The sequence below is a fragment of the Gymnodraco acuticeps genome, unplaced genomic scaffold (genome assembly GCF_902827175.1).
Source record: "Gymnodraco acuticeps unplaced genomic scaffold, fGymAcu1.1, whole genome shotgun sequence".
Taxonomy (NCBI): domain Eukaryota; kingdom Metazoa; phylum Chordata; class Actinopteri; order Perciformes; family Bathydraconidae; genus Gymnodraco; species Gymnodraco acuticeps.
In genome coordinates this window covers 1-10,679 of record NW_022991406.1, presented here as the reverse complement: position 1 = coordinate 10,679, position 10,679 = coordinate 1, and positions in this window count along the sequence as shown.

Below are 10,679 nucleotides of genomic sequence, written 5' to 3'. Positions count from 1 at the left end.
GACTGTATTCGCCATGACACGGCATTCTGTGGTTTGTACTTGTTTAACTTCTGTCTAGTTTCTGAACAGATATGACTAGGGTTGGGTACCGAGAACCGGAACCGGTTCCAACATTTCGATTCCAACGGCATCATTTAGAAATGTGAATTTCGGTTCTGCTTTTCGATGCCTGAGGAAATGTTTCTCGCCGCTCTCCATAGCCTACTATATGACTGCGGCGGGGCTGGAAATGTAGCGTTGTACCTACACTTCCTACAGCATAACCTGAGACCAGGGCCGGCCCGTCGCACTGGCGTTATAGATGTTCGCCTAGGGCGCCAGATCTGTGGAGGCGCTGTGGACGGCTCTGGGAGGGAAAACAAATGTTTTGACCGTTGGTGCTCATCCTAATTTTCGGCCTTGATGCAACAACATTTATAATTAAGTAAATGTAACACCCTTTTCATCCCGGTTGCACTTTTCATTTCCCCTGTACGATGGGCGCTGTAAGTGATGAAAATGGGGGATGTTGGCTTATCTGGCACCCGCAGCTCACAGCCAAAGTGCGAGTGAGCGAGGGAGGGAGAAAGGGAGGGCCCTGTTGTTATTAGCATCTGGTGCTAGCTGCTCTAACGGAAGAAGAAGATGTTTCTACAATGATGTGGAGGGAGAGTCCTCTCCAGTCAGACTGAGAGGCTGATAACTACAGCTCAGTGAGGTAAAGGACTCTGAGGGTTTAGATAGTTCACTTTAGTCTAAGTTATCTCAGTGGGTCTCAAACGTTTTGATCACAATTTATGTAAACACATATTTCCAAGGCACTTCTTTATAATTATTGGGATAAAACAGGTTTGAAATCATTCCAATGTATACTATAGGACAGTAAACCAGACATATTGTTTTAAACTGAAGAGATAAAAAGATATGCATAAATAAAATGGTAAAATAAGATATGAATGAACAACAAAAATAAAATACGTTACATGTATTTGTTATTGGCTATGGGTTACTGGTTATGTTCACATACTTATTTGATTATTAAAATGTAAACCGATCTTTTTCATATGGGTGTTTAGCAGAGGTGGGACCAAGTCATTGTTTTGCAAGGCCGAGTCAAGTCTCAAGACTTTGCGCTCAAGTTCGAGTCAAGTCTCAAGTCAGGATGGGCAAGTTCAAGTCCAAGTCCTAAACTTTGACAAAACGAGTCTTAAACAAGTCATTAAGTGCTTTTCACCAAATGTAATGTAACCATGCCGCTCCTCCGCTCCCTTCACTGGCTTCCGGTAACTGCTCGAATCCACTTCAAGACGCTGGTACTTGCGTACCATGCTGCGAATGGATCTGGCCCTTCCTACATCCAGGACATGGTTAAACTGTACACCCCAGCACGTGCACTCCACTCTGCATCAACCAAACGGCTCGCTGCACCCTCGCTGCGAAGGGGACCCAAGTTCCCATCAGCAGAAACACGTGGGTTTGCTATCCTGGCTCCAAAATGGTGGAATGAGCTCCCCATTGACATCAGGACAGCAGATAGCTTACACACCTTCCAGACTGAAAACTCATCTCTTTACTAACAAATCACTTATATACTAACAAAGGGCTGGCTTATCTAGAACCAGTTGAGTAGCACTTGAAATGTTTGGCTCTATGAAACCTGATGTACTTATATGATTCTGTTTTCTTCAAGGTTATATCTTCCTGGTCGAATGTACTTACTGTAAGTCGCTTTGGATAAAAGCGTCAGCTAAATGTAATGTAATGTAATGACATCGATCAACAGAATAATACTTAATAATCAAATTGCTCTTTATTAGTAACATTCATAATTTAATAATCCATTTTCTCTCTGCTGGTAAAGTAACGTGTTTTTTTTCGAATTTAAGAGGGATCAGTAAGGTAAGGCTACCGTGACGGTTTGATTCAGAAGGAGTTTAATGTATAGGATCCCTGATGTTAAGGTGACCAGAATGTTTATTTCCACTGTGTACAACATGTTGTAAGGGACCCACAATCTATCTTTATGCAAGGGATAATGTGCAGCGAGGCGGGCTCTGGGGAAAAGAACACCTGAATCTAGATCCCTCTGCAGGTGGTACTTTAAGTATATTTTGATGCTAATACTTTTGTACTTTTACTTGTAACATTTTGAATGCAGGACTTTTTATCGTAACCGAGTATTCCTAAACTCTGGTACTTTTACTCAAGTACAAGATCCGAACTTCAACCACCTCTGGCAATAAATCCTGAGTGGTTACCAACAAAAAAAAAAACCCTGCTCTGAAGGTTATTTTCATTTTACAAATCCTGCACTCAGCTTTGCTTTCTCCAATATCATTGAAATGCAGCCAGATGTTGCTTCTTTTTTCGGTTTTCGCTAATTTCTTGACTTTTTCCGACGCTCTAGCATTTAAATCCGTCTCCTTTAAATGTTGGACTGTTGCACTGTTGTAGCTTCAGTGGTTCTCAGGTTACAGTTACATAGCAGTGAATATAAACAGACTGATTAATGTGAATATTACTGTAAACTAACCTGTGTAAAAATTTCTCGAATAAATGTAATTTTTTTTGGTGGAAGAAGTAATTTATAATTTTTTTACCCTGCCCCTCAAAGAATCGTAATTTAAGAACCGGAATCAGAATCGTGGAAATTCAAACGATACCCAACCCTAGATATGAGGAGCTGTGAGCTCTGAGGGCTAACAGCTAACGGCTGATGTTGGTTTTGTGGTTCACATTGTCACTACCCGATCTACAGCCCTGCCCTATCTGCAGTGCGCATGTGCGAGATGGTCCGCCATATCTGACAACTCCATACGGCAACTCTAATAGGACATTTGACGTCGGCTGCCTGGCCTACCAAGGCCTAACTATACCGTACTAAGCCGTGTGAGGCCCTGCAGTGGAAATGCGCCATAAGTGGATGTCATTGAAGATGTGATTGTCTTTACAAGAGCAGTCTCAGTGCTGTGGTTTGGACGAAAGCCTGACTGGAACACATCCAAACAGTTATTTAAATGCAAGAAATTACTCAACTGTTGAAAAACTACTTTCAATGATTTTACCTAGAAAATGGAGGTTGATATGGGCCTGTAATTGTTCATTACTGAAGCGTCTAGATTATTCTTTTTTAAGAGCGGTTTAATGACTGCAGTTTTCAGAGCGTGGGAAAAACACCTGAGCGAAGAGACTTGTTTACTTTGTGAAGTAGATCTGAGGCATGCAAGGAAAAACATCTTTGGAAAAACCCTGTTGGAATAATATAAGGCAGGCAGGAGGAGGATTTCAGAAGTTGAATAATGTCCTCTAGGTTTCTATCATTAATCTGATGGAACTGTGTCATGGTGTTTGTATTGATTTTAGGTGGACACACAGACAACACATCTGCTGTTACCTGATGCAGAGGCAACTGATGCTTGTCTGATTTTCTGAATGGGGGGGGATACTGACACTGTGGGGTTTGTTAGTCTGTCGACGGTAGCAAACAAGGCACATGCATTGTTTTTTGGCAATGATGTCAGAGAGAAAGACTGTCGTCCAATTTACAATTCCAAATGATAAAAGCCAAGTCTCTCTTTATAGATTTCAAAGTGAACCTGGAGATATGTTTTTCTCCACCTACGTTCAGCTTTTCGACACACTCTTTTTCTGTTCTCACGGTCATGTGGCCTTTCTCCATGGAGATATTTTCTTCCCAGTCACTTCCTTTACCTTAGTTGGAGCAATGGCATCTATAACATTTTTTATTTTTGAATTAAAATGATCTACTAGCTCATTTACTGAGATGTTAAGCAGGGGCAAGTGTGGAAGAAACATCCTGAGTAAACATTTCCCTAGTGTTTTCAGTTAAATATCGCTTTGTGGTTACCTCTTTTGAACATTTGTGTGAACAGAAATAGAGCTCTCAAAGGAATGGTCAGAGAGCGCAACATCAGTCACCACAACCTCAGAGATATTCAGACCCTTTGAGATCATTAAGTCCAGAGTGTGCCCCTTATTGTGCGTGGGCTCCGTCACATGCTGAGTCAGTCCATAGCTATCAAGAACACAAAACAGTTCTTTAGCCGCTCTGTCCTGGGGGTTGTCAACATGGATGTTAAAATCACCAACAATGACTAGACGGTCAAAGTCAAACACACTATAGACAGCAGTTCAGTAAAGTCATCAAAAGAAGCTAAAAGAAGCTAAGAGCACAGCTGAACTCCCGCAGCCCTGGGGGGCCCCTACATTGGTGTGTGATGGCAGATGACAGGGTTTTGTCAAGTTGCTCTCTACTGGTGAGGAAAGCGGCATACCACTAAATCAGGTATGGATTTACTTCCATTTTTGACACCAAGATGTCTGCTTGTATTGTGTTGCTGCTGAGAAGTCTAGGAAGAGGGCTCTTGCATAGGTGTGACGTTTATCTAAATGTTTAGTGATGATGTGAACCAGAGTAGGAGCAGTACCACCCCCTTGCTTATAGGCAAATTGGTATGGATCAAGTATGTCTTGTCCGTCACAATATGTTTAGCTGAAGAGGTCTTCCTGTCACGGTTCTCATGGTGTCCCACACTTTTTTGGGGTCTTTGGCTTTAAAAGCATTTCCCAAAAGCTCTCTGTGTGTTTTGATTCCCTCAATTTGACTTTCAGTTCTCTCTCTGTCTGTTCAAGTGCTCCATAGTCTTTGTTTTTGAAAGCTATTTTCCTGGTTTTTATAACTTATTGTAATGTCCTTAGTCACATATGATTTATTACTTGGATAGATTTGTATTTCTTTAGTGGGAACACAGAAGTTAATATAGTCTTTGGTAATAGTAGTTATTTCATCTGTTGAACCTTCCTGAAAAATGTCCCAATCTGTCCAATCAAAACAGACTTTCAACTGCTCCCTACTTTCATTTGTCCATGTCCTTATTACTTTATTTTCTGGTTGACTTCCTATGGGCATAGATATGTCTCATAATAATTTGTGTGAACATACAATAATTTGTGTGTAAATATGTGATTTGTAATGTAAAACCATCCACAAATGCATTTAAAAGATTTGCAAACTCACAAATACATTTGCAAGTGTAAAACGGATCTGCAAATAGGCTAAATATGTTCACAAATTTAAAAAAAAAGATCTGTGAATATCTCTTTAACATTTACACCTTTCGATCAGGCATTTGTGAATCCATTTTGTATTTGTGGACCAAAAATGCGCTTGCGGATCTCAAATCTCTGTTCACGATCTCAAATCTCTGTTCGCGAGACGTCTTTTTACACACACACGGATCTTGTTTTAGACATATTTTCCGTTGGTCTCTCGGCTAAAATCTACTCTCGTGTCACTCGGTTATTTTCGGAAACCACGTGATGGCCCACTGATGGCGACATTTCCGCATGATTTCAAAGTAAGAGCATGATGGTTTGTTTAATGCTGTTTTTGTATTATAATGAACAGCGGAACGTTAGATGCATTCTTCATCACCATCATCATCATGTTATAGTGATACAGTTAGTTTGTGTTATTGATTCAATATAGCATATATCGAGGACTTTCGTTGATGTTGAAGTGCAGGCTATACGCCACTTTCGGGTCCCAGCTGCTCCCCTGGAGCTGCTCCCCCGGGACCCGAAAGTGGCGTATAGCCTGCACTTCAACGAAAGTGCTCGATAGAATGCATCTTATCTTATATCTTCAAATACCCCAGGTTGTGTAGTGATGTGTTTGAGGTGTACTGTCCACATCGCAGACCTGAAGTCGTGCAGTCAATGTATGCGAAGTGTACAGGACCTTGCAGTCATCTCTCAAAGATGGTGTGGCATATAGGGAGGTGCAATCTCCTGATGGTATAGACTGTATATAGTGGACATCTGCAACCCTGTGAAAACAAGATAACATTACAACAACATAGGATAATAAATGTATACAACCCATGTCCAAATCTAACCACTGATATATTTAAAGAAATAGCAGAATATAGGAAGGAAGTTTGGTGTGGTGATTTCAATGCACAGTCTATGGGGCAGCAACCATACAGACAGTAACGGAAACATAGTGGAAGAAATGCTGGAGGAAAGAACACTAGTATGCCTTAATGATGGACATGGCACAAGAGTAGATGTTCACAGGGGGAAAGTCTCATGCCTGGATCTGACATTAGTGTCAAACTGTTTGGTTCATGCAATGGTTTGTTTTGAATAACTCCACTGTAGGAAGTGACCATTATCCAGTGCTTACTAAAATGAATAATAATGTATATATGCAGGAAGGAGGTGTAATAACCAGGTGGTGCTTTGCTAAAGCTGATTGGGGGAAATGTAGGATATGTGTGAGGAGTCGGTCCACCTGCTAACATCAGAGGGAAGCATAGAGGTCATTACAAGCCACATAACGCAACATATACTAAATGCAGCAGAGAACAGTATACCCAAAACAACAACCAAGGGTAGGAAGAAAGTGGTGCCATGGTGGAATGAGGAATGCAGCAGGGCTACTAAAGAGCGAAACGATTTATTTAGAGAATTAAAGAAACATGACACAAAATAATGTTATAGAGTATCAAAGGAAAAGGGCAGCTGCTCGAAGGACAGTAAAATACACACAAGAGAACATGGAGAGAATTGTGTGTCTACCATTGGCAGAGGAGTAACATTAGGTGATGTCTGGTCCATGTTTAAGCAGATGAGTGGGAAAAGGAAATCCATTAAAATGCCAGCTTTGGTTGATGGGGAGAGGCTGGCAGTGACAGATAAAGAGAAGGCAGGTATGTTAGGAAGGACACTTGCAGCAGTACATAGTGGGGAGCATCTCAGTGATATCCATAGGCAGCAAAAACAGCAGTTACTAGCAGAGAATGAAAAGGTGAAGGAGAAGAGACAGGATAATAGGTCAGCTCTGGATGTGGAATTAGTAAGAGTGAGTAATGACGTGGGAAAAACATTGAAAATGAAAGAGATAATGGCAATAGTGTACTTTGACATTGAAAAGGTGTATGACTGTGTGCATTTATTCACCTGTGACTCTCTGCAGCTCACCTGTGACTCTCTGCAGCTCACCTGTGACTCTCCGCGGCTCACCTGTGACTCTCACCTGTGACTCTCACCGGTGACTCTCTGCAGCTCACCGGTGACTCTCCGCGGCTCACCTGTGACTCTCACCTGTGACTCTCACCGGTGACTCTCTGCAGCTCACCGGTGACTCTCTGCAGCTCACCTGTGACTCTCCGCGGCTCACCTGTGACTCTCACCTGTGACTCTCACCGGTGACTCTCTGCAGCTCACCTGTGACTCTCCGCGGCTCACCTGTGACTCTCACCTTTGACTCTCACCGGTGACTCTCTGCAGCTCACCTGTGACTCTCTGCAGCTCACCTGTGACTCTCTGCGGCAAACCTGTGACTTTCACCTGTGACTCTCACCTGTGACTCTCTGCAGCTCACCTGTGACTCTCTGCAGCTCACCTGTGACTCTCCGCGGCTCACCTGTGACTCTCACCTGTGACTCTCACCGGTGACTCTCTGCAGCTCACCGGTGACTCTCTGCAGCTCACCTGTGACTCTCTGCAGCTCACCTGTGACTCTCTGCAGCTCACCTGTGACTCTCACCTGTGACTCTCACCTGTGACTCTCACCTGTGACTCTCTGCAGCTCACCTGTGACTCTCTGCGGCTCACCTGTGACTCTCACCTGTGACTCTCACCTGTGACTCTCACCTGTGACTCTCTGCAGCTCACCTGTGACTCTCACCTGTGACTCTCTGCGGCTCACCTGTGACTCTCACCTGTGACTCTCTGCGGCTCACCTGTGACTCTCACCTGTGACTCTCTTTAGCTCACCTGTGACTCTCTGCGGCTCACCTGTGACTCTCACCTGTGACTCTCTGCGGCTCACCTGTGACTCTCACCTGTGACTCTCTGCAGCTCACCTGTGACTCTCCGCGGCTCACCTGTGACTCTCACCTGTGAATCTCTGCAGCTCACCTGTGACTCTCTGCGGCTCACCTGTGACTCTCACCTGTGACTCTCACCTGTGACTCTCTGCGGTTCACCTGTGACTCTCTGCAGCTCACCTGTGACTCTCTGCATCTCACCTGTGACTCTCTGCAGCTCACCTGTGACTCTGCGGCTCACCTGTGACTCTCACCTGTGACTCTCTGTGGCTCACCTGTGACTCTCTGCAGCTCACCTGTGACTCTCTGCGGCTCACCTGTGACTCTCACCTGTGACTCTCTGCAGCTCACCTGTGACTCTCTGCGTTCACCTGTGACTCTCACCTGTGACTCTCTGCAGCTCACCTGTGACTCTCTGCAGCTCACCTGTGACTCTCTGCGGCTCACCTGTGACTCTCACTTGTGACTCTCACCTGTGACTCTCACCTGTGACTCTCACCTGTGACTCTCTGCAGCTCACCTGTGACTCTCTGCGGCTCACCTGTGACTCTCACCTGTGACTCTCTGCGGCTCACCTGTGACTCTCTGCGGCTCACCTGTGACTCTCTGCGGCTCACCTGTGACTCTCTGCAGCTCACCTGTGACTCTCTGCAGCTTACCTGTGACTCTCTGCAGCTCACCTGTGACTCTCTGCAGCTCACCTGTGACTCTCCGCGGCTCACCTGTGACTCTCACCTGTGACTCTCACCGGTGACTCTCTGCAGCTCACCGGTGACTCTCTGCAGCTCACCTGTGACTCTCCGCGTCTCACCTGTGACTCTCTGCAGCTCACCTGTGACTCTCACCTGTGACTCTCACCTGTGACTCTCTACAGCTCACCTGTGACTCTCACCTGTGACTCTCACCTGTGACTCTCTGCAGCTCACCTGAGAATCTCACCTGTGACTCTCACCTGTGACTCTCTGCGGCTCACCTGTGACTCTCTGCGGATCACCTGTGACTCTCACCTGTGACTCTCTGCGGCTCACCTGTGACTCTCTGCGGCTCACCTGTGACTCTCACCTGTGACTCTCTGCAGCTCACCTGTGACTCTCTGCATCTCACCTGTGACTCTCTGCAGCTCACCTGTGACTCTGCGGCTCACCTGTGACTCTCACCTGTGACTCTCTGCAGCTCACCTGTGACTCTCTGCATCTCACCTGTGACTCTCTGCAGCTCACCTGTGACTCTGCGGCTCACCTGTGACTCTCACCTGTGACTCTCTGTGGCTCACCTGTGACTCTCTGCAGCTCACCTGTGACTCTCTGCGGCTCACCTGTGACTCTCACCTGTGACTCTCTGCAGCTCACCTGTGACTCTCTGCGGCTCACCTGTGACTCTCACCTGTGACTCTCTGCAGCTCACCTGTGACTCTCTGCAGCTCACCTGTGACTCTCTGCGGCTCACCTGTGACTCTCACCTGTGACTCTCACCTGTGACTCTCACCTGTGACTCTCACCTGTGACTCTCTGCAGCTCACCTGTGACTCTCTGCGGCTCACCTGTGACTCTCACCTGTGACTCTCACCTGTGACTCTCTGCGGCTCACCTGTGACTCTCTGCGGCTCACCTGTGACTCTCTGCGGCTCACCTGTGACTCTCTGCAGCTTACCTGTGACTCTCTGCAGCTCACCTGTGACTCTCTGCAGCTCACCTGTGACTCTCTGCGGCTCACCTGTGACTCTCACCTGTGACTCTCTGCGGCTCACCTGTGACTCTCTGCGGCTCACCTGTGACTCTCTGCGGCTCACCTGTGACTCTCTGCAGCTCACCTGTGACTCTCTGCAGCTTACCTGTGACTCTCTGCAGCTCACCTGTGACTCTCTGCAGCTCACCTGTGACTCTCCGCGGCTCACCTGTGACTCTCACCTGTGACTCTCACCGGTGACTCTCTGCAGCTCACGGTGATCTCTGCAGCTCACCTGGACTCTCCGCGTCTCACCTGTGACTCTCTGCAGCTCACCTGTGACTCTCCCACCTGTACACTCACCTGTGACTCTCTGCAGCTCACCTGTGACTCTCCTGCTGTGACTCTCACCTGTGACTCTCTGCAGCTCACCTGAGAATCTCACCTGTGACTCTCACCTGTGACTCTCTGCGGTCACCTGTGACTCTCTGCGGATCACCTGTGACTCTCACCTGTGCTCTCTGCGGCTCACCTGTGACTCTCTGCGGCTCACCTGTGACTCTCACCTGTGACTCTCTGCAGCTCACCTGACTCTCTGCATCTCACCTGTGACTCTCTGCAGCTCACCTGTGACTCTGCGGCTCACCTGTGACTCTACCTGTGACTCTCTGCAGCTCACCTGTGACTCTCTGCATCTCACCTGTGACTCTCTGCAGCTCACCTGTGACTCTGCGCCTCACCTGTGACTCTCACCTGTGACTCTCTGTGGCTCACCTGTGACTCTCTGCAGCTCACCTGTGACTCTCTGCGGCTCACCTGTGACTCTCACCGTGACTCTCTGCAGCTCACCTGTGACTCTCTGCGGCTCACCTGTGACTCTCACCTGTGACTCTCTGCAGCTCACCTGTGACTCTCTGCAGCTCACCTGTGACTCTCTGCGGCTCACCTGTGACTCTCACCTGTGACTCTCACCTGTGACTCTCACCTGTGACTCTCACCTGTGACTCTCTGCAGCTCACCTGTGACTCTCTGCGGCTCACCTGTGACTCTCACCTGTGACTCTCACCTGTGACTCTCTGCGGCTCACCTGTGACTCTCTGCGGCTCACCTGTGACTCTCTGCGGCTCACCTGTGACTCTCTGCAGCTTACCTGTGACTCTCTGCAGCTCACCTGTGACT